Source organism: Chlorocebus sabaeus, chromosome 26 (genome assembly GCF_047675955.1).
Source record: "Chlorocebus sabaeus isolate Y175 chromosome 26, mChlSab1.0.hap1, whole genome shotgun sequence".
NCBI classification, from domain to species: Eukaryota; Metazoa; Chordata; class Mammalia; order Primates; family Cercopithecidae; genus Chlorocebus; species Chlorocebus sabaeus.
Window position 1 is genome coordinate 52,136,762 of NC_132929.1, and position 23,187 is coordinate 52,159,948.

At 44.3% G+C, this 23,187-nt stretch overlaps 1 protein-coding gene across 2 annotated transcripts in view; it reads left to right on the plus strand.

Moving 5' to 3' along the window:
• The window catches only part of TMEM266 (transmembrane protein 266), a 148,926-nt gene that overhangs the window by 5,622 nt on the left and 120,117 nt on the right, over nucleotides 1–23,187 (plus strand). The window contains exon 2 of one of the 2 annotated variants that reach the window (XM_038010209.2): nucleotides 13,067–13,223. The exons of the other annotated variant lie outside the window; for it this stretch is intronic. The gene's annotated coding sequence lies outside the window, so the exon portion shown is untranslated. The remainder of the gene's footprint in view (nucleotides 1–13,066; nucleotides 13,224–23,187) is intronic. 2 annotated transcript variants of the gene reach the window in all.

Consider the following 23,187-nt stretch of genomic DNA (forward strand, 5'->3'; position numbering starts at 1 on the left):
CTCAAAACAGGTCTGAAGCAAGTTATTTTATCTATGATTATCTCACACTATCCCACCCTGGTTACACAATTGCCATTTTGTCCAGCCAATACAATGCATAAGGCCAATTAACCTTCTGCCCATGACAGTTTCCTTTGAAATAGTCAAATCTTTGTATTTTACCTGAATTTGATGCAGGGCTTTTAAAAAACAAGTTCTATGACACTTGCTAATTCTCCTTTAACCATGACTCCTAAAATTTGTTAGCTTTGCCCATCAAAACAAAAGAACAAGGTGAAATATATTGCAATTCCTCAATAAAGAAAAGGTTTCATAGTCTCAAAAGAAAAGCTTGGAAATTTCTCTCCCATCTCTCCCTGTCTTTTCACTGTCAGTTTCTACACAAGGTTCCATCTACTATCACTCCCCTTCTTGATGCTCTGCAAGGAGCTCCTGCCCCCACCCCTCTACTGAAACAGAACTCTTAAAGGTCACCGGTGATTGCCTAATATAAATCCAATGGCTGTTTCTCAGATTTCGTTCATGATGGCTCAGCAACATCTGACCCCATTGACTTCCTCGACTCCTTGAAATGCTGTCTGTCGGCAGCTCCTTCCTAGCGGTGTCCGTGTCTATCTAGTCTCTCCTCTGCTGTCATCCTTCCTGTTCTATCAAGAGGCAGTCTGAAGTGGTTAAGAGTGTGGGCTCTGCCTGTGATGTGAATCCTGGCTCTGGTACTTGCAAGAGTAGCTTTGAGTAGGTGATTTAACCCTCGTACCTCAGTGTCCTCATCGGTAAAATGGGGAGAAGAATAGCTATGGCAGAGGATTAAATAGTATGCTTAGTAAAGGGTAAGCACCCAACAAATGCTATTTTTTAATCATATAACTTCCTGTGTAGATGACTGTAACTTCAGGATAAAACCCTAATGCCTCCCTCTGGCCAACAGGACCTCTAAGATCCAACTCTCATTTAGCTTGCTTATACCTCAGACCCTCCCCAGTATGTGTCCACTTCTGAGGCTTTGCCCCTTTGCACTCCCCACTCAACCACCCTCACCTCTTCCTATTCTGCCCCTCCTTCCCTGGCCAGAGGAGGGAAGAATGCCGAGGGCGGCCCCTGCCCAGAAACCACCAAGCACAGCCTGCTTTGTAACAGAAGACAGCCTCCCTTGGGCATGGAGCCTATCTCTCTCAGACAGAGTATGAATTACTTAAGGACACCAGCTGTGATTTATACTTTTAAAAAATGTCTTCCTCAGCATTTAGCACTATAACTTTACACATAGTGGGAATTTAACTCATATCTTTTAACTGCCAAAACATTATGGTTTTACTTGGCCCTTCCAAAATCCTTTTTCCTCCTAAATTGAAACCTGTATTGATCAGTCCTGGAGCTCATGTAAGCTTGATTTGGGATAATTAAGTCAACACCACAGGGAGAGTTACCCATGTCAGAACCTTTTTGGAACTAGGAGGGATATATAGAAATAATTGAATTAATGGGAGCACAGGGAATAATTTAATGCTTTTAAAAAGTAGCTTGAAATCCTACCAACCTATAAAGCTGTTAGAATTTTTAAGAAGTGTTTATAAGTTTTTTCTATACACTCTACTCTCAGAATAAAATGAGCTGTAAAGCTGTGAGTAGCAAATCTATCAACCCTTCAGACCTTGCTGTAGGCCTGCTCCTGAGCCACTGTGTTCTAGTCCTGCTTGCTTTCTCCTTCCTGCCCTGGTGAAGAGGACATTGAAGCTGGATGAAAATCAAAGGAAGGGCCGCCTACTTAAAAAAAAAAAAAAAAAAATTAACCCCTTTATTGGCGTTGTGAGTTGGCCTGGCAAAGACAGCCTAAGTTTTCATCGGCATCTGCTGTGTGTGTCCCTGGGGTCATGAAGAGTGCCAGAGCTGTGCTGCCAGTATAACAGCTTCCCACCCCACAACCCTGGAAGCCACGAAGGACCATATGCTTTGCATCTTCAGATTCTGTAACAGAGTTTCTCAACTTCAACACTGTTGACACATGGGGCCAGGTAATTCTTTGTTGAAGGGGCTGTCCTGTGCATTGTAGGATATTAAGCAGCATCCCTGACCCTTACCCACTAGATGCCACTGGTACTACCACGACTACCCCCCAACCTCAGTGGTGACAACCAAAAATGTCTCTAGAAATTGCCAAATGTCCCCTGGGGCACAAAGTCACCCCCATTTGAGGACCATTCTCCATAGGATCAATACAGAAAACTCAGCATCTTTCTAGTTTGTAGAATACAGAACTAAGATAGTCTGGGTCAAATGAAGATGAAGATTGGGTTATAATATACATGAAAGGTAAATTTGGGTTTGAAATTACACAGAGAAGGAAAATTTAGAGTCTATAAGCAGTTGTAGATTATGTCATAAGGAGATGTAAACAAATTACAGAAATGCAGACCATCTTCTTACTCCTAAAGGTCTCAGGTCTAGATGCAGCAGCACATTCTGGGACTGTTAAAATCATCCTTGGGGCAGGGTGCGGTGGCTCACGCCTATAATCTCAGCACTTTGGGAGGCTGACGGGGGGCAGATCACCTGAGGTCAGGAGTTTGAGACCAGCTTGGCCAACATGGAGAAACCCCATCTCTACTAAAAATACAGAAAATTAGCTGGGTGTGGTAGCTGGCACATGCCTGTACTCGGGAGGCTGAGGCAGGAGGATCACTTGAATCCTGAAGGCGGAGGTTGCAATGAGCTGATACCGCGCCATTTCACTCCAGCCTGGGTGACAGAGCAAGACTCCATCTCAAAAAAAAAAAAAAAAAGGAAAACATCATTCCTGGGTTTTTTTGTTGTTGTTTCTTTGGCATTGTATTTAAGTGCTTAAAGTATGCAATAACACATTCCGTGACTGTTAAAATCATCCTTGGGGTGTTTTTTTGGGGGGCCATTGTAATTTAAGTGCTCAAAGTACTTGTAGGCCTTTGACTATAAGTATATCAAACCAAAAATAATCTTTCTGGAGAAATCTGAAATATTTCATTATGACTGGAGGGAATTATATTTGACCTGCAAAGGGCCAGCTCTCCCCACTAGAGCCTGCTTCTGACCATAAAGCCACTCTAAGACAGCATTTGCAGGTGCTTCATAAAGTAGGACTGACAAGGTACTTTGTGCTTTGGTGAAAGGCCACAATTGCTCAGTAATCTTCATGGCTCTTAGAAAATTTGGCTGGGGACTTATGATTTAAAACCCACCTCCAATTGACAGTCATCATTATGTTCTTTCTAAATGCAGTAGCAGAAATTGCATGCCATGCCCAAAGGCTAAAAGTGACAGTTAAATACATGCTTTCTGAAAAACTTTAAGGTCCTAACTTTGGGAGAGACCTGATTTGGCCAGAGATTACCTCTGGCTTGTTAATTGCCTTAGGGAAGGGAAAGTGTTTACACAGATGAGCTCCAAAATGTTCCTACGAATAGTCTAGAACTAAGCCTTGTGCAGTTTCTTGAATCAAGGAGGCAAGGTAGAATTACTAATTCTGTAGACAACTGTATCTTCAGTGTTCCAGACTTGTGCTAACAGGTAGAAGGAACTCCAAAGATCATATCCAGTACTGTGGACTGAGTTATATCCCCTCCAAAAAAATATATATGTTGAAGTCCTAACCCCCAATGTGACTTAGTCCTAACCCACAATGTGACTTACCAGGAGATAGGGTCTTTATGAGATAATAAAGGATAAATGATGTCGTAAGGGTGGGTTCCTAATCTGATAGTACTGTACCCTTATAAAAAGAGGAAGAAAGATACATATCTCTCTCTCCTGCTTCCATGTGAGGACACAGTGAGAAGGTGGCTGTCTGCAAGCCAGGAAGAGAGCCCTTACCAGAACTTGACCATGCTGGCATCCTGATCTAGGACTTCCAGCCTCCAGAACTGTAACAAAATAACTTTCTGTTGTTTAAGCCACCCAATCGATGATATTCTGTTATGGCAGCCTGCACTAACTAATACATCCAACATCCTTGTTGTACAGATGAAGAAACCAGGTCCAGACAGGTAGACTTGCAAGAGGTTAAGCTACTAATGAGTGGCAGGGCTGGAACGTAGCACCTATGCTTCCTGACTCCTAGCCCAGTGTACATTCTCCTTCCCACACTTTCTCCAGTCATATGATCCTCTTATTTATCATCTCTAGATCCTACAGCACATCACTTCTGTGAGCATCAGGGTCCTTATGCTTGCCCTGTTTATCTCAGGATTGTTGCAAGGATCAGTGACATCGTAAAAAAAGATACTTTAAGTTTCCAAACTACAAAATATTTTACAAACATGTCATACTCAACTCAGATTCGGCCTAGTTGGCAGGAATCTATCTGCCTCTGGAAATTGTAAGTCTAGTCAAGTACGTAGCTCTGTGAGGTCACACTAGGCTAGGTCGACTTATGGGTGGGTTGGCTGTTGGCTGTAGGGAATAGATCAAAGGACAGAGAAGGCAGGAGGAGATAGGGCCTGGTTTGATGATGAACCACCTCAAGCGAGATGATTGCTCTTCTCTTTGGTTGAGTTGTAAAAGCTGAGGTTGATATGAGTTTGCATAGTAAGAAGAATGTTCCTCTTAAAAACGACAGACTATCAGAGCTGGAGGACACCTTAAGAGCTCAAGGTACCAGCCAGAGTCTCTGCTGTTAAGCAACAGAAACATACCCGGTGGGCCGGGCGTGGTGGCTCACACCTGTAATCCCAGCATTTTGGCCAGCCAAGGCAGGTGGCTTATCTGAGGTCAGGAATTTGAGATCAGCCTGGTCAACATGGTGAAACCCCATCTCTACTAAATACAAAAAATTAGCGGGGCATGGTGGCACATGCCTATAGTCACAGCTACTCCGGAGGCGGAGGCAGGAGAATTGCTTGAACCCGAGAGGTGGAGTTTGCAGTGAGCCAAGATCATGCCACTGCACTCCAACCTGGGCAGCAGAGTGAGGCTCCGTCTCAAAAAATAAAAAAAATAAGGAAAGGAAAAAAAAAAAAAAAAAACAAGAACCCTACCCTGAGGAACTTCAGCAGTAATGACAATTTATAAGCTATAAAATATTATACAATTGTAAATACCATTCTCAGATCAACTTTTTTTTTGCATTTATTGAGTATTATGCAACCTTTATTGCATTTATTGAATAGTCATAATATTGAAGTAGATCAGGAAGGAATGTGTTTATCTGGGAGTAAGAAAATCTGAAAAACAGTGGCTTAAATAGGTGAATATCTTATTTTCCTTGTGTAATAAGTCTAGAGGCAGGAATCCAAGGCTTGTCCAGCTGCTCAGGGCTGTCATCAGAGGCTGAGGTTCTATTTAGCATTTTGTTCATGGTCATGGATGGCTGCTTCACCTCCAGGCATTTCATCTGTGTTCCAGTTAGGAAGAAGGAGGAAGGATGAAGATGAAGCATGAAAGCCTTTTTCCTTCCAGGTTTTGCCTTCATATTGGAGAAGGGACTTATTTCTTTATTTTATTCATCAGAACTGTATCACATGACTACTTCTGAATGCTAAGGAGTCTGGAAATGCAACTATTTTGCTTTCTGGCCTCTAGAATAGAGGGTGACAAGGAAGAAAGGAATTGAAATGGGAGCTGTGAGCCAAGCATGTTTATGACAGAAGAACATGGGCACTTCTGCAGAGTCATAAAGTCTTAGAGAGCCAGCTCAGAAAATAAGTGTGGCTAGGCACAGCTCAAGAGCCCTGGGCACTACTTTAGTACTCTGGGCTACCCACTCCCAGTCAACATTGCCATACCTCTGGAACTTATTCCACCACAGCTAGGCTTTTCCATCCTTATTAAGGATTCAAAGTTCTTGGCTGAGCCCAGGTCACATTTCCATGCTATAACTACATGGTAAGGGTAGGGAGAGAGACAGTATGTCCCCTCCCTCTTGGGCTTCTGTAATGGGGAAGAGGGGACCTTGCCAGCCACCTATCTTCATGTTACTCCAAATACAGAGAGTCCTCCAATGCTAGGCCACCAAAAATGACAAATATTTACCTTCCCACTATTTTACAGATGTGGAGCCTGAGGCCCAGAAAGAGGAAAGTGCTCAGTCAGTGCCACATAGTCGATGAAGGACAGTGTCAGGAGTTTGCCTTATCCTGACACACCCAGTCTGGTTGGTCCCAGGGAAGCAGCAACTTTCAGTCATTTCCTTAGGCTCCTTGACGTTCCATATGATAAAGGGGATTGCCTTGGGAGGCAGCCCCTCTGTTTTCCAGAAGTTCCTGGGTAGATCCCTTGCCCCCCCAGGAACTTCCAGCAGCTGCTTCCTCTTTGTGTAGTGCCAAGGCTTTACAAAATTAAGAAGTGCCGGCCAGGTGCGGTAGTTTACGCCTGTAATCCCAGCACTTTGGGAGGCCAAGGCGGGCGGATCACGAGGTCGGGAGATTGAGACCATCCTGGCTAACGCAGCGAAACCTCGTCTCTACTAAAAACACAAATACTAGCCAGGAGTGGCGGCGGGCGCCTGTAGTCCCAGCTACTTGGGATGCCGAGGCAGGAGAATGGCGTGAACCCGGGAGGCGGAACTTGCAGTGAGCCGAGATGGCGCCACTGCACTCCAGCCTGGGCAACACAGCGAGGCTCCGTCTCAAAAAAAAAAAAAAAAAAAAAAAAAAGGTACCTCCTCCCTGCAGACAACATTCAGGATTCCTGTCACGGGATGTCAAATGGGATAGTTTGTGAAGATGCTAGGTGGTAAGTATTCCTGCCTTCTGAAGAGGAAGAGCTAGGCACAACCCCACAAGATCTATAGAAAGACTGGTGAACTGTTCTGGCCGCCATTACCCACCTACAGCCTGTGTGAAGGAAAGATGAGGCATTCAAGGACAGTTGAGTCACTGGGCAGAGTGTGAGGGAAAGTACCATCGTTTGTCCTTACTTCTTCCAGTGTGAGCGGGAGAGGGCTGTTTCTTCCCAGCCAGGAGTGACGGCTCCAAGAGCACCTCTCCATTTGGTGCCCCTAACTCAGACCTTGTGGAGATTCTCATAAGGCTTCTTGAAAAACCATAGCTGCCGTCCCATGAAACATTCAGCATTTGGACACTTGCAACCCAGAGAGTGCTGTCAGCCAAGGGAGAGCTGCAACCAAGTGTGAAGACTTTGGCCCTTTTACTCTAGTCTTTGGTCCCCACCACCCCCACCCCAGGCCCACCACTGACCCTGGAAAGCAAGAAGCAGTGGGGGACAGGGAGGAGGAGAGAAAGAGCAGGCTTCCTCCCCTTCCCCACTGCGAGACCTCGAGCTGTGCTCAGTCTTAGCCAGGGCAGGGGGAGGAGCTTTGAACTGTGTGTCAAGTTAAAGATTTGATTTAGACCAGATTCGGCTTTTTTTTTTTTTTTTTTTTTTTAGAAAAACACCTGAAAATTAACCTTAATTGAGGTTCTTGAAATTGTGAGTAACCAGAAAGCTATGAAATCTGTCAAAGTTATCATCAAGGGGCAGGGAAGAGAGAGCCAGCAGGGCCAGTTTGAAGACAAAGGTTGGAGAGAAATAAATGTATTTCCAGTTGTAACCACATTCAGATACTTACTAGTTACTCTCCTTTTCCAAATATGACATTCCAAGTTTTGAAAAGAAGCACTGGACCGGCCAGGCATGGTGGCTCACACCTGTAATCCCAGCACTTTGGGAGGCTGAGGTGGGCAGATCACCTTAGGTCAGGAGTTCGAGACCAGCCTGACCAACACGGAGAAACCCCATCTCTACTGAAAATACAAAATTAGCCAGGCATGGTGGTGCATTCCTGTAATCCCAGCTACTTGGGAGGCTGAGGGAGGAGAATTGCTTGAACCTGGGAGGTGGAGGTTGTGGTGAGCCAAGATTGCACCATTGCACTCCAGCCTGGGCAATAAGAGCAAAATCTCTGTCAAAATAAATAAATAAATAAATAAAATAAGCAGCAGCAGCACTGGACTAAGGCCTCAGGACTTCCTGAGTCTAGTTCCAGCTTTTTTACAAACTAGGAGTGAGCCTCTGGACAAGTCACTAAGTCACTTCACTTTTCTGGGTCCTGGCATCCTCTTCTGTCCAATGATGGGATTGGACTCTATGGTTTGGGTATCCCAGAATAATTTCTCTACTTTTTATTCTTTCTTTTTTTTGAGACGGAGTCTTGCTCTGTCGCCAGGCTGGAGTGCAGTGGCACAATCTCGGCTTATTGCAACCTCTGCCTCCCGGGTTCAAGCTATCCTCCTGCCTCAGCCTCCTGAGTAGCTGGGATTACAGGCACGCACCACCATGCCTGGCTAATTTTTGTATTTGTGTTTTTAGTAGAGACAGGGTTTCATCACCATGTTGGCCAGGCTGGTCTCAAACTTCTGACCTTGTGATCCACCTGCCTTAGCCTCCCAAAGTGCTGGGATTACAGGCGTGAGCCACCACGTCCGGCCTTCTGTTTTTTTTTTTTTTTTTTTTTTTTTTTTTGAGATGGAATTTCACTCTTGTTGCCCAGGCTAGAGTGCAATGGTACGATCTTGCTCACTGCAATCTCTGCCTCCCGGGTTCAAGTGATTCTCCTGCCTTGGCCTCCCAAGTAGCTGGGATTACAGGCGTGCACCACCACGCCCAGCTAATTTTGAATTTTTAGTAGAGATGGGGTTTCACCATGTTGTTCAGGCTGGTCTCAAACTCTTGACCTCAGGTGATCCACCTGCCTCAGCCTCCCAAAGTGCTGGGATTACAGGCTTGGGCCACCTTGCCCAGCCTTTTTTTTTTTTTTTTTTTTTTTTTGAGACTAAGTCTCGCTCCATCGCCCAGGCTGGAGTGCAGTGGTGCGATCTCGGCTCACTGCAACCTCTTCCTCCCAGGTTCAAGTGATTCTTCTGCCTCAGCCTCCTGAGTAGCTGGGATTACAGGTACCTGCCACCATGCCTGGCTAATTTTTGTATTTTTAGTAGAGATGGGGTTTCATCATGTTGGCCAGGCTGGTCTCAAACTCCTGGCTTCAAGTGATCCACCCACCTTGGCTTCGCAAACAGCTGGTATTACAGGCATGAGCCACCATGCCCGGCCAAATTTCTCTACTTCTGTACGCGGTGCAGTTCCTTAAAACAGCAGGACAAAATAATTCACACAGTGAACTGGCTTTACAAATTGTACTTCGGTTATATTTGTTGGAAGAGTCAAGCATAGATGAATGGCATTTGGCAGAAGAAAACCTTACTATATCTGAAACCCTTAATTATACACCGTAGGCAGCTTTGTAGCTTGGTCTGTGTCAAAAGACACCACACTATCAAATGACACATTGTAGAAATATTCAGAATTTTGCAAGAGCTTGTTCATGAGTGGCATGATTGGCCTGTGTCAGACAGTTAACATCCACATTTCCACCTGAGTCTGCATTTGAAAACCTGAACTCTCCTGGCCTCTTGTCCAGTTCCTGTGGAGATGAGTCCACTGAAATTGACCACACTCAATGGGACGTTTGAGGCCTGTAGTTTGAGGCCACATGTTTTATTTTCAGATTTTGTTTGTAGTCGAATACTATTGCCACACTAGGTGTAAGTTTTATACGCAGCTTTTCATGTGTTTTTATTGTATAAGGAATACATGAAAGTCACACATAAATTACATAATTCACATAATGCATAAATTAGAAATGCTTTTTTGCATTAAGGAAAAAAAGTCGTCTATAATCTTACTACCCATAGATAATTATTATTCACCTTTTGTGCCTGTCCTTTCAGACTGGTTATTCATATGCACATATCTGTATATGAATGATGTTTTATTTTTCATTTTTAATTGTGGTAAAGTACAAATAACATGCAATTTACAGTTTTAACCATTTTAAAATGTATGGTTCAGTGTTGTTAAGTATGTGGATTTGTGCAGTCGTCACCACCATCCACGTCTGGAATTCTTTTCACCTTGCAAAGTCAAAATTGTACCCATTAAACACAAAAACTCTACTCCTTTACAGCTTTGCCCTACCCCCACTTTATGATATTGACATCTCAAATTAATACTTATATAATATTGTATTTTATAATATGTTTTAATGTATTATATGTCCTCTTTGCTGAGGACAGCAAAGAGGCCTGTGGAATGAGAATGTCGAGATTGAGGGGATAGGAAATAAACTGGAAAGGGAGAATTTAGGGCCTTGTAGACCATGGTGATGATTTGAATTTCATAAAATTTACTGAGACATCTTTGGAGTATTGACAGCAGAGGAGCGGCATGACTGAGATTGAGAAGAGTCACTTGACTGCGATGTGGAGGTAGACCACATGGGGAGAGGAGGAGACAGGAAGGCACTTAGGGAGCTGTTTCAGTAACCCAGGTAAGAGATGGGGTAGCTTGAACCAGGGTGATGTCAGTGTGGGGCATGGGGTTGGACTCTGGATATATTTTGAAAGTGGAGCTGGTAGGATTTGCTGATGGATTGGTTGTGGGGTGGGAGAGAAAGAAAGAAGTCAAGATTAACTTCAAGGTTTTTGGCCTGAACAATTGGAGGGATAAAATTGCCATTTATTCCAGTGGAGATGGAGGAGGAGCAGATTTTAAGTAGGGGAAAATAAAGAGTTCTGTTTCAATCATGCTACATTTTACAATCTGTGAGATATCTAATTGAAGATGTCAAGTAGACAGTTGGATATGCAAGTCTGATGTCAGGGGAGAATATGGGGCTGGAGACAGAAATTTTAGAGCCAGGGTATGTGGATGACATTTTGAGCCATGACATTGAATGAGCTCACCTAGGCCCTGGGAGAGAAGGTAGATGGAGAAGAGAAAGGGGCTGAGTAATGAGCCCTGGGGCATAGCAACAGTTAGAGGTCAAGAGGAGGAGGAAGACCCAGAGGAGGAAATTGAGAAGGAACATTCAATGAAGGGAGAGGAAAACCAAATGGTGTGGTCTCCTGAAAGCCAGGCAAAATAGTGTTTCAAGGAGCTGTAAGTGATAGGTTGTGTCTAATGCACCTAGGAGGTTGCATGTTTTACTTGTCAATATGAAGGTCATGGCTTATGTTTGAGATGAAGCTTCAGACACCAGGGTCTGTGTCTACTTAATGATATGACATGTTGGGGTCTCCTCAATCAGACAATTCTCACTCATTTTGTTGCTTCATTAATTCAGCGGACATTTATCAGACACTTTCTACGTGCTTCACACTTCTAGGCACAGAGAGTAACCAAAATGAATCACACCACAGCCCTTGCCTTTAAAATAGGTTAGGAGTCCGAGACTTAGATATATAGGAGTGTCAGATCTGAGTCTCGGGATTCTTAGGGTTCTTTTCTCGTCTATCACTTACATTTTTAAATTGGGGCTGTATTTTGTCTACACAAATTATTCACCACATTCTGGAGGAGAACGAAGAGAAGGCAGTTTTTTGTTTGTTTGTTTGTTTGTTTGTTCCCCTTTTGAGACACGGCTTTTCTCCGTGTCCCAGGCTGGAGTGCAGTGGCACAGTCATGGCTCACTGCTGCAGCCTCCATCTTCCAGGACCAAGCAATCCTCCCTCAGCCTCCCGAGTAGCTAGGACCACAGGTACACACCACCATGCCTGGCTAATTTTTTCATTTTACTGTAGAAACAGGGTTTCACTTTGTTGCCCAAGCTGGTCTCAAACTCCTCGGCTCAAGTGATCCTCCTGTCTAGGGCTCCCAAAGTGTTGGGATTACAGGCATTAGCCACTGTGCCTGGCCAAGAAGGCAGCTCTTCAAGCCTTCTAACATTCCATCCTGAAGATCTGTGCCTTATTTCTTGATAGCAAATCACCTCTCCTGCTTCTTGATTATCTTTCTAGTTATCGGTTATATAAGGAAACTTTCTCTTCTAACTGAATGTTAAATATCTCATCTTCCAGGAGACAGACATCTAACTTTCTAAATACATTAACCCAATATAAATACACTCCTTCTCTTGGACCCTCAAGCAATGGGTACTTCTTTCCTGCCTGAGAATAAACAACAGTATTGTTTTGATGTGGGCTCTGGCCTATGCTTAAATATTCACGCGGTCCCTTTATATTCATAAACCAACAATTTAACAAAATTCCAACAATATGCTATATTACATCGTCGAGTCTTATTTGAGAAAGAAAATCCCACTCAGGAAGAGTTTACCAATGCCTAGGCAGAAATGATACCCACAGGCAGAGCAAGAAGACCTCATAGTTAGGCAAGATCATGAGCAGGTGTGGAGGGTAAGGAACTGTTATGAATGGTTCCTAGGAAGGTCGGGCATTAAGTGGGCTTCAAAAGGAAAGGATTTGAACAGGTAGGGCAAAAGATAATTATGCAAGAGTATTTGATAGCATATTTAAAGATGATGCTGATTGTGATTACAATTTATAATAGGCTGGCCTGAAAAGATGGATTCATTGCCAGAAGTAATTCATTTTTAACCACACACACATGAAATCCAATCATGTATTGAGGGGCCTTATGATATAAAAACTCTGAATAACCTTTTTTTTTTTTTTGAGACAAGGCCTCACTCTGTCACCCAGGCTGGAGTGCAGTGGCACAGTCTTGGCTCGCTGCAACCTCTGCTTCATGGGCTCAAGTGATTCTCCAGCCTCAGCCTCCCAAGTAGCTGCGGCTATAGGCGCATGCCACCACACCTGGCTAATTTTTGTATTTTTTATAGAGACAGGCTTTCGCCACGTTGTCAAGGCTGGTCTTGAACTCCTGAGCTCAAAGTGATCCATCCACCTCAGCCTCCCAAAGTGCTGGGATTAGATGTGAGCCACCATGCCTGACCCTCAGATAACCTTTTAGAGGGATGTCGATTATGCATAGTGATGGTGAGGTGCCTTTGAATTTGGAAATAAGCTTGCCTTAATTTGCCTATTTATTTTCATTCATGTGTGAGACATTGAAGACATATCAACACGGATACAATCCCAGTCCTCAAAATCCATAAATGGTGGTGTGGTAAGTCAAAAGCTGGTCCTGTACAAGATATCCACAGAAATCCCTGGAACCTGTGAATGTTACCTTATCTGGAAAGGGGGTCTTTGCAGATGAGATTAAGTTAAGGATCTTGAGATAAGATAATTCTGGATTATCAGATGGGCCGTAAATACAATCACAAGTGTTCTTATAGGAGAGAGGCAGAGGAAGATTAGCCTCAGAAGAAATTGTGGCAGCAATGTGACCGTGGATACAGAGACTGGAATGATGAAGCCACAAGCCAAGGAGTTCCTAGAGTGACCAGAAGCTGGAAGAAGAAAGGAGTGGATTCTCCCCTACAAGCCTTGGAGGTAGGCCCTCACGACACCTTGATTTTGGACCTCTGGCCTCCAAAACTATGAGAGAATAAGTTTCTATTGTTTGAAGCCACTAAGTTTTTGGTGATTTGTTTTAGCAGCCAAAAGAAACTAATACAGATGGTATTCATTCTTATGGAAGTAAACACACGGTAAATGTGGATTTGAAAGAACCCAATACTTTTGCCAAGGTGACCTTCTTTGTAAGGAAGGGAAGTCCAGAACACAATTGTCATTTAGTATCCATTTGTTTAACATCCTGTTTAGAGAAAAACTGTGGAAGAGTTTTTCCACAGTGGAAGAGGGGCAATTGACCTGAGAACACAGAGAAGAGAAGCCAGAGAACTACAGATTTGCAGCGAATGTCACTGACTCTGTCAGGCCTGAATTTTGTGGTGGTGGAGACAAAAGCTTTGTTGTGGTCCTGGAGGGGTCACTGGGCTTCCCCGTGGTCTGGATGTTTCCCCTCAAGGTGCCCTGCCTCTTTGCTTTGATTGCATGCGACTTACAGTCACAGAGCAGCTTCCAAGTGTTCTGACCCGGGGCCCTGGCAGTGAATATGAGCATTTTCAATACTGGAATAAAAGCCTCCTCTCTTTCTCACACACATACAGATGAATACATTTTCAGCTTGATTTTTATTTCTTGTGAGTCTGATTAGCACAACCTACCTAATCATGCTAAGTTTGACTCAACCTTGAGTCTGACAAAACTTGAGGCCACATCCTGACACTTAGTAAATTTGCCAAGCTAAAGCCACACAATGAAAATTGATACACAGCCTTTGGGTCTTCCAGGTACTATCTAATGTCACCATTGATCTCTCTGTGCTACCTCAAGGGACATCACACTTCTCCCTCAATTCAAAATCTGGGAAATGTGTTTATTCAGCAGTTTTCTTCTGGGCATTTACCTATGAGGGTGAACTGAGGAACTGCCAGGGCTGGAGAGTTCCTTCCCTAGAGGGAAGAACAACCTCAACTCCTGTGTGAGTTTCCTGTGGCTGCTGTGTTAAAACACTACCACAAACTGTGTGGCTTAAAACAATGGAAATTTATTCTCTCACAGTTCTGGAGGACAGAAGTCCAATATCAAGGTGCTGACAGGGACGCACTTCCTCCATAGGCTCTGGGGGAAAAGTCTTCCTTTTCCAACAAAGCCAAATTCCTTGACTGTGGCAGCATAAATCCAATCTCTGTCTCTGTCTTCCCGAGGCCCTCTCTTCTCTGCCCCACCCATAATCACTCTGGTTACCACCCAGGTTATTGCCATCTTGGCATTCATATTCTGAGCTCAAAAGGTCACAGGGGATGTGCATGGTGGCTCACGCCTATAATCCCAGCACTCTGGGAGGCCTAAGTGGGCGGATCACTTGAGGCCAGGAGTTTGAGACCAGCGTGGCCAACATGGTAAAAAGCCATCTCTACTAAAAATACAAAAATTAGCTGGGCATGGTGGCACACCCCTGTAGTCCCAGCTACTTGGGAGGCTAAGGTTGGAGAATCACTTGAATCCCAGAGGCAGAGGTTGCTGTGAGCTGAGATCGTGGCATCGCATTCCAGCCTGGGCAACACAGCAAGACTACATCTCAAAAAAAAAAAATAAAAAGTCACAGGAAGGCAGGTCTCCGTGTTACTCTTCTTCCTTATAAGGATACTTGTCATTGGATTTAGGGCCCACCCTAATCTAGTATGACCTCAACTAATTACCTCTGTAAAGATGCTATTTTTAAATAAGATTACATTCTGACCAGGTGTGGTGGCTCACGCCCGTAATCCCAGCACTTTGGGAGGCTGAGGCGGGCAGATCACGAGGTCAGGAGTTCAAGACCAGCCTGGCCAACATGGTGAAACTCTGTCTCTACTAAAAATACAAAAATTAGCCAGGCCTGGTGGCGTGTGCCTTTAGTCCCAGCTACTCGGGAGGCTAAGTGAATCCGGGAGGCGGAGCTTGCTGTGAGCCGAGATCATGCCACTGTACTCCAGCCTGGGACAGAGTGAGACTCCGTCTCAAAAAAAAAAAAAAAAAAAAAAAAAAATCACATTCTGAGGTTTTAGGTAGACATGAATTAGGGCGGTGGGGGGTGGGCAGTGCAGGGGGACATGAGTCAACCCACTATAGGTCATAAGTCTGGAAAAGATGCTAAGACTAGAGCGAATCTTGATTATGGTAAGTAAATATGAGGTCAACAACAGCACAGACTAAATAGACCTCAATTTGTAAGTGCAAGAGCTATAAGATAGCATAAAGCTTGGCAGTAATTGAGAGGCCACCTTATCTGTGTCAGCAATGACTTAACAGTGATGTTTCCTTTTAAGATCCTTAGACCAGGTGTGGTTGCTCAAACTTGTAGTCCCAGCACTTTGGGAGGCCAAGGCAGGCAAATCACTTGAGGTCAGGAGTTTGAGACCAGCCTGGCCAATGTGGTGAAACCCCGTCTCTACTAAAAATACAAAAATTAGCCAGGCATGGTGGCAGGTGCCTGTAATCCCAGCTACCCAGGAGGCTGAGGTGGGAGGATGCAGTGAGCTGAGATCGTGCCGCTGCACTCCAGCCTGGGTGAGAGAGCGAGACCCTGTCTCAAAAAAAATAAACAAAAAATAAATCCTAAAGGCACCATTTCTTTTTTTGTTTTGTTTTGTTGTGAGACAGTCTCTCTCTGTCACCCAGGCTGGAGTGCAGTGGCACGATCTTGGCTCACTGCAACCTCTGCCTCCAGGGTCAAGCGATTCTCCTGCCGCAGCCTCCTGAGTAGCTGGGAATACGGGTGTGCACCACCACGCCTGGCTAATTTTTGCATTTTTAGTAGAGATGGGGTTTCACCATGTTGGTCAGGCTGGTCTTGAACTCCTGACCTCGTGATCCGCCTGCCTCAGCCTCCCAAAGTGTTGGGATTACAGGCGTGAGCCACCGTGCCCTGCTGAAGGCACCATTTCAAACTGAGAACAACTACCTGTCCATCGAGCCCTCCTGCCCTCCTCTCATTAGGATTATTTCAGCAGACTGCTTTCTACAGATGGAGCTAGTTCCCGTATCACCTGCTGTTCTTTGCTGGAGCGGCCACCTGTCTCCTGGCCCAGGGCCCTCACAGCTTTGTAACTCTCCATGGATACTCCATGGATTTTTTTCTTTTTCTTTTTCTTTTTTTTTTTTTTTTTTTAGGACACAGGGTCTTGCTCTGCCACTGAAGCTAGAGTGAAATGGCATGATGATAGTTCACTGCAGCCTCAAACTCCTGGGCTGAAGCAATCCTTGCACCTCAGCCTCAGAGTAGCTAGGACTATAGGCGTGTGCCACTGTGCCCAGCTAATTTTTTTTTTTTTTTTTTTTTTTAAATTTGTAGAGATGAGGTCTCATTTTGTTGCCCAGGCTGGTCTCCAACCCTTGCCTTCAAATGACCCTTCCACCTAGCCTCCCAAAGTGCTGGGATTATGGGCATGAACCACCGTACCCAGCACCCTGGGGATGATTCCGAAGGCCCCTTTCTCTACTGAGATAGATTTTTCTTCTAACAGCTGCCTCACCTATAATCACTCTCTCTGGTTACCACTCAGGTTATTGTCATCTTGGCACTCAGGGGTGCTGATACTTTTTTTTTTTTTGAGATGGAGTCAAAAAAAAAAGGTCACAAGAAGGCATGTCTCCATGTTACTTTTCTCCCATGCTATTGCCTATGGACAAGTCATTGACCTCATCTTTAGTTAGCTTAACCTGTGATGCACTCCAGTATTCCTTTCTTATCCTTCCCTTTCCAGTAAGAGGATAATGTGTTCTCTGCCAGAGTATTTACCTTCTGCATCCCCAAACTGCCTTATTTCTTAGTTTATTCATAGGAAACCCTGGAGGTCACATTATGAAAATTAAACCCACCCTTAAGGCAAAAACTGCCTATATCACCTTGCACTGTGCCTAGGCTCACTAATGATGATGTTCCAGCCATATTGAAGCAAAATATCTAAAGCCAATAAGAAGGGAACCAAATGAATAGGCTCCCAAGTTGCCCTGGCTCCTTGTGGTTGAGTCTGTTGGACCTAGGTTCTAGTTCCAGGTCAGACACTCAGTGACAGTGTAGACCTGGGCAAGGTTCTTCACCTCCCTGAACCTGAGTGTCCATGTCTGTAAATTGGGTCTGTATACTTTGAGGTTGTTGTGAAAATTTGGTGAGATGGTGAATATATGAGAAAGCTTCCAACACTACCAGTTACATGGTCACCACACTGCAAATCTGCCCACCATGATCATGGGGACAATCCATGGTACAGCTGGAAAACAGTGCCTATCTGATGGCATCATGCAGATTCAGGAAAATGCCCCCTGGACCACATGACTGTAACAATGCTTCTCCCAACAGTAGTGTTTTTTCCTCTAGAGCTTTCCCTATCTTCCCACCCTTTTCTCTTACCTCAAAGGAAGAGTCGTTCTTCCTTTTCAAAACTAATGATCTTTGTATTCTCAATTCCATCCCCCCCGCCTATGTCAGAACTGTGTTTCCATGCTTCATCTCTTCATCCTCTATTGGCTGTATTGCCTGAACAAACTCAAGTCATGTCTTTGCTTAAAAACACTCTTCCCACAACCCTGTAGCTCACTCAAAATACATAGAGTCCCTTTTTCCTCTAGATGTCAAATTTCTTGAACACTTCCAAACTTTATTAATTCAACAAATGTATGTTATGTATGACTGTTTTCATCCATTTTGCATTGCTATAAGGGAATCCCTGAGACTGGACAGTTTATAAAGAAAATAAGTTTCTTTGGCTCATGGTTCTGGATGGCACTGGTATCTGTTTGGCTTCTGGTGAGGTTTTCAGTAAAGGTTTTCACTCATTAACAGTGGTAGAAGTGAGGGAAGAAGGGAAAGTGTATTCCAAGAGTTGATCAGGTAGAGAGAAGAAAATAATATATTATAATGCTTTCAACAGGGTATTATGATGGAGTCAGGCCCTGTATGTTATTGGAGCACAGAATTGCAGCAATTAACTCGGGCTGGGGGGGTGGTGCAGATGTGAAATAATCAGTAACACCTCTGATAGGATGCCTTTATTCATGGCAGAAGGTGAAGGGGAGGCAAGCCTGGCACATGGTGAAAGAAGGAGCAAGAGAGCCACCAGACTCTTTAAACAACCAGCTGTGGCATGAACTAATAGAGCAAGAACTCACTCGTTACCATGGGGAGGGGACCTAGCCATTCATGAGGAATCCACCCCCGTGACTCAAGCACCTCCCACTAGTTCCCACCTCCAACACTGGGGATGAGATTTGGAGATGACAAACATCCAAACTAGATCAATGGTCACGTGCTAGGTGCAATGACAAGCAATGGGGAGCCGTCAGAGGTGCTGATACTATTTTTTTTTTTTCTTTGAGATGGAGTCTTGCTCTGTTGCCCAGGCTGGAGTGCAGTGGCACGATCTCAGCTCACTGAAAGTAAGGCTAATACTATTAACACCAGTTTTCCTGCTCCTTGGTCTCGAGCAAGGTAATGACCAAATTCTTAGCAGCTTCTAGTCTGGCACTTGCCTGGCACTCATCCCTCAGGTGAGGCCCATCAGTCTTTTTTCTTCAGGCTCACCGGCTTAATTGCTGTTTCTCGAACAGTCCCAAATTCACTTCCACCATAGGGAGGAAACATACTTCACCCACTTAATTCCTGCATCTCCTTTAGCTCCCATTTCAAACATTATTTCTTCAAGGAGGCCTTCCATGCCCTTACCCCCATACCATGTAGGCCAGATTCTCCTTTTGTGTGCTGGTAGACTCATCACTTCCTTTCTTCAGAACAGTTAACTCAGTTTCTAATTCTCCATGTGTGAGTGTAATTACTCGATTGTCTTTTCTGCCCTACTGTAAGTCTCATGGGAGCAGGAGCCATGACTGTTTTAATTCACCATCCTGTGTACATCACCCAACATAGCATCTGTCCAGCATGGGCCATCATCAAACAGTGGTAGAAGGAAAGGAGGGAGGGAAAAGAGTATTCCAAGAGTTGGTCAGGTAGAGAGAAGGAAATAATGTATTATAATGCTTTGAGCAGAGTATTAGGATGAAGTCAGGCTCTGTATGTTATGGGAGTACACATTGTAGCAGTTAACTTGGGGTGGGGAGTGATGTAATCAGTAACACTCCGAAAAGATGAACAGCCAGGCATGTGGTCGTTCATTACGGGAATGACACCAAAGTGTTGGGTTGTCTGAGGCAGGTGGATCACCAGAGCCCAGGAGTTCAAGACCAGCCTGGGCAACATAGCGAGACCCTGTCTTTATGAAAAATCAAAAAAACCAGGTGTGGTGGTACATACCTGTAGTCCCAACTATTCAGGAGGCTGAGGTGGGAGGATTGCTTGAGCCCGGAGTTAGAGGCTGCAATGAGCTGAGATTGCACCACTGCTCTCCAGCCTGGGCAACAGAACAAGACCCTGTCTCAAAAAGAAAAATAAAAGAAAAGAAAAAGAAAGGATGAGTAGGCATTAGCTAGGCAAATAAGGAAGAAAATGACATTCTGGCAGCAGGAAAGTTTATACAAAGATGTGAAAAGACTTCATGAATTAAGGGAACTAAGTGAGGTCAGCATGACAGGCATGAAGGGAACATATGGAGAAATAGCAAGAGATGAGTTTGGGCAACTGGGACACAGGTCATGAAGGACCTTGTCTATTTCTGGTGGAATTTGGACATATTTAAGAGCCAGAGATGAAGTGTTTCTTTTTTTTTTTTTTTTTTTTTTTTGAGACAGAGTCTCACTCTGTCGCCCAGACTGGAGTGCAGTGGCACGATCTTGGTTCACTGCAACCTCCGCCTCCCAGGTTCAAGCGATTCTTCTGCCTCAGCCTCCCAAGTAGCTGGGACTACAGGTGCATGCCACCACGCCCGGCTAATTTTTTGTATTTTTAGTAGAGATGGGGTTTCACCATATTGGCCAAGCTGGTCTCCAACTCCTGACCTCATGATCTGCCTGCTTTGGCCTCCCAAAGTGCTGGAATTACAAGCGTGAGCCACTGCACCCGGCCCAGAGATGAGTTTTTAAGTAGGGAAATAGTATGATCAGATTTGCATTTTCTTTTTCTTTTTTTTTTGAGACAGAGTCTCGCTCTGTCACCCAGGCTGGAGTGCAGTGGCGTGATCTCAGCTCACTGCAACCTCCATCTCCCAGGTTCAAGCTATTCTCGTGCCTCAGCCTCCCGAGTAGCTGGGACTATGGGCATTCACCACAACACCTGGCTAATTTTTTTTATTTTTAGTAGAGACAGGGTTTTACCATGTTGGTCAGGCTGGTGTTGAACTCTTGACCTCAGGTGATCCACCTGCCTCGGCCTCCCAAAGTGCTGGGATTACAGGCATAAGCCACCGTGCCTGACCCAGATTTGCATTTTCAAAAGAACTCTTTAGGCAACAGAAACTCTCACACATGGCTGGTGGTGTTATAAAATGGTATAGCCATTTTGGAAAGTGTTTGGCAGAGTCTCTTATAAAGTTAAACATACACCTACCCTACAAACTGGCAATTCTACTCCTAGGTATTTAACTAAAAGAATTGAAAATATATGCCAAAAAAGACATACAAAAATGCCCACAGGCCGGGCACGGTGGCTTACACCTGTAATCCCAGCACTTTGGGAGGCCGAGGCAGGCAGATCACCTGAGGTCAGGAGTTTGACACCAGTCTGGCCAACATGATGAAACCCCATCTCTACTAAAAATACAAAAAATTAGTTGGGTGTGCTGGCACGCACCTTTAGTTCCAGCTACTTGGGAGGCTGAGGCAGGAGAATTGATTGAAACTGGGAGGTGGAGGTTGCAATGAGCTGAGACCGTGCCATTGCACTCTAGCCTGGGCAATGAGAGCAAAACTCCATTTCAAAAAAAAAAAAAAAAACTGTCCATAACAAATTTTTTATAAGAGCCAAATTGGAAATGATCGAATTTTTCATCAACAGGTGGAAAAAACAAACTATGGGATACCTATACAGTTGGATACTACTCAGCACTATAAAAGAGCAAACTACTCATAAATGCAGTAACCTAGATGGATCTCAGACATTACGTTGAGCTGAAGAATCCAGGCACAGAATAATCCATGCCATAGGATCCCATGTGTAAACAGTCTAAGAACAGGCAATGCTAAGCAATGGTGATAGAAATCAAGGACAGCAGTTGCCTCTGGGTGTCAGAGGCTTAACTGCAAAGTCCCTAGAGCACTTTCTTCGGTGATGGAAATGTTTTATATCTTTGTTACTAGTGGAGGATGTTCAGGTTCTTGGTGTCTTGAACAAAGAATTGGACAAAATGCATAAACAAAGCAAGGAAAGAATGAAGCAACAAAAGCAGAGATTTGTTAAAAATGAAAGTACACTCCACAGGCTGGGAGCAGCCTGAGCAAGGGGCCCAAGGGCCTGGTTACAGAATTTTCTGGGGTTTAAATACCCTCTAGAGGTTTTCCATTGATTACTTGCTGTAATCATGTATGTATGTAAATGAAGTAGTGGCCCATGATCAGTCTGATTGGTTGTGGGAGGGGACTAATCAAGGGCTGAAGTGAAGTTACAAAGTTACAGCCTATGCAAAGGTCTGACTTGTTGCAGAAAGCAACCAATCAAAGGTTAAAGTTAAGTAACAAAGTTATACTCCTATGCAAATGAAGACTTGGCCCACAACCAGCCTGATTGGTTGTAGGAGGGGAACATTCAGAGGTACTTCCAATTTTTCATCTGCCATGCAGAAAAAGGGAGCGGGTTGTGGGGGGTGGGGGGGCGTGTTGCAAAGGGAGTACCCTCTGGTCCTTCTGTTACCTGGGCATGGAAAGTTGGGGCTTTCCTTTTGATTTAGTTCTAGGAAGTCAGCATGAATTGGCCTTAGGTTCCCTGCCTCCAGTCTGTCTTCTCCTGCCTCATCTTGACAAGGTTGGTGGTTATTTTCAAATCCATCAAACTGTACACTTAAAATGCATGTATTATATATAAATTGTGCATCATTTTTTTAAAGTACTAGAGAAAAAAGACTTCTTTAGAAGTGGTGTAGAGAAGGCTGAAAGAGGGGATTGAGACTGGACATGGAGAGATTATAATAATGCAGCTGAAAATTTTTAAGGCTAGAATTTAAGCAGTGGCAGTGGGGATGGAGAAAGGGGATGAATTTCTAGATTGAGATGATAGAATTGATAAGGCTTAAGTGATTAGAGAAGAGGAAAGGGTTAAGAAAATTTGGTGTTATACCCTTTGGTAGTATAGATGTATTTGGTGAAAATTGGGACACAGGTTTTAGGGGGAGATTTTTGGTGGCAGGATATGAGTTTCAAAAATATTGAGGTCATTGCACATCTGGGCATCTACATGTCCACTGGACAGAACTAACAGCTGTGGGTCTGAGACTTTGGGAGAGTCCTGGGCTGGAGATAAGGACCTAGAGTCATCAGGAGGTAGGCATCATTGAAATAATCATGAATGGGAGCGTGTATGGATTAAGCAGAGACAAGAGCTAAAAACAGAACCTGGAAACCTTGACATTTAAAGGGCAGTAGGGAACACACAGCCCTTGAAGGAATCCTAGGAGACCTTAAAATGTCACATCATAGAAGCCAAAGAAGGGAAAAGTGATGAAACAAATGTGAGGGGCTGATGTCAAATACTGTAGAAGTCAAGTCAAAAAGAACTGCTCCCTCACCACTTCCTCTCTCCTAAGCCCCCCTCAAATCTCAGCAGCTGCTTTCTCAGGCTACTGGAATGTCTTTTCCTGAAGGTGCGCAGAGATTTCCAAGTCTCCAGATCCAGTGATCTATTCACCACCTCATCTCTTACAACCTCTCTGCAACAATCAAACAGGTTCTTGAAATTTTCTCCTAGGCCTTTGTGACTACAGGGTCTTTGTTACCCTCAAAGCACCCTCAGCATGGCTCTTCTTCCTGCCTCCTGAATATAATCTTTCCCCAAAGTCCTGTCCTCTTTTCTTCCTCAACATCTACTGAA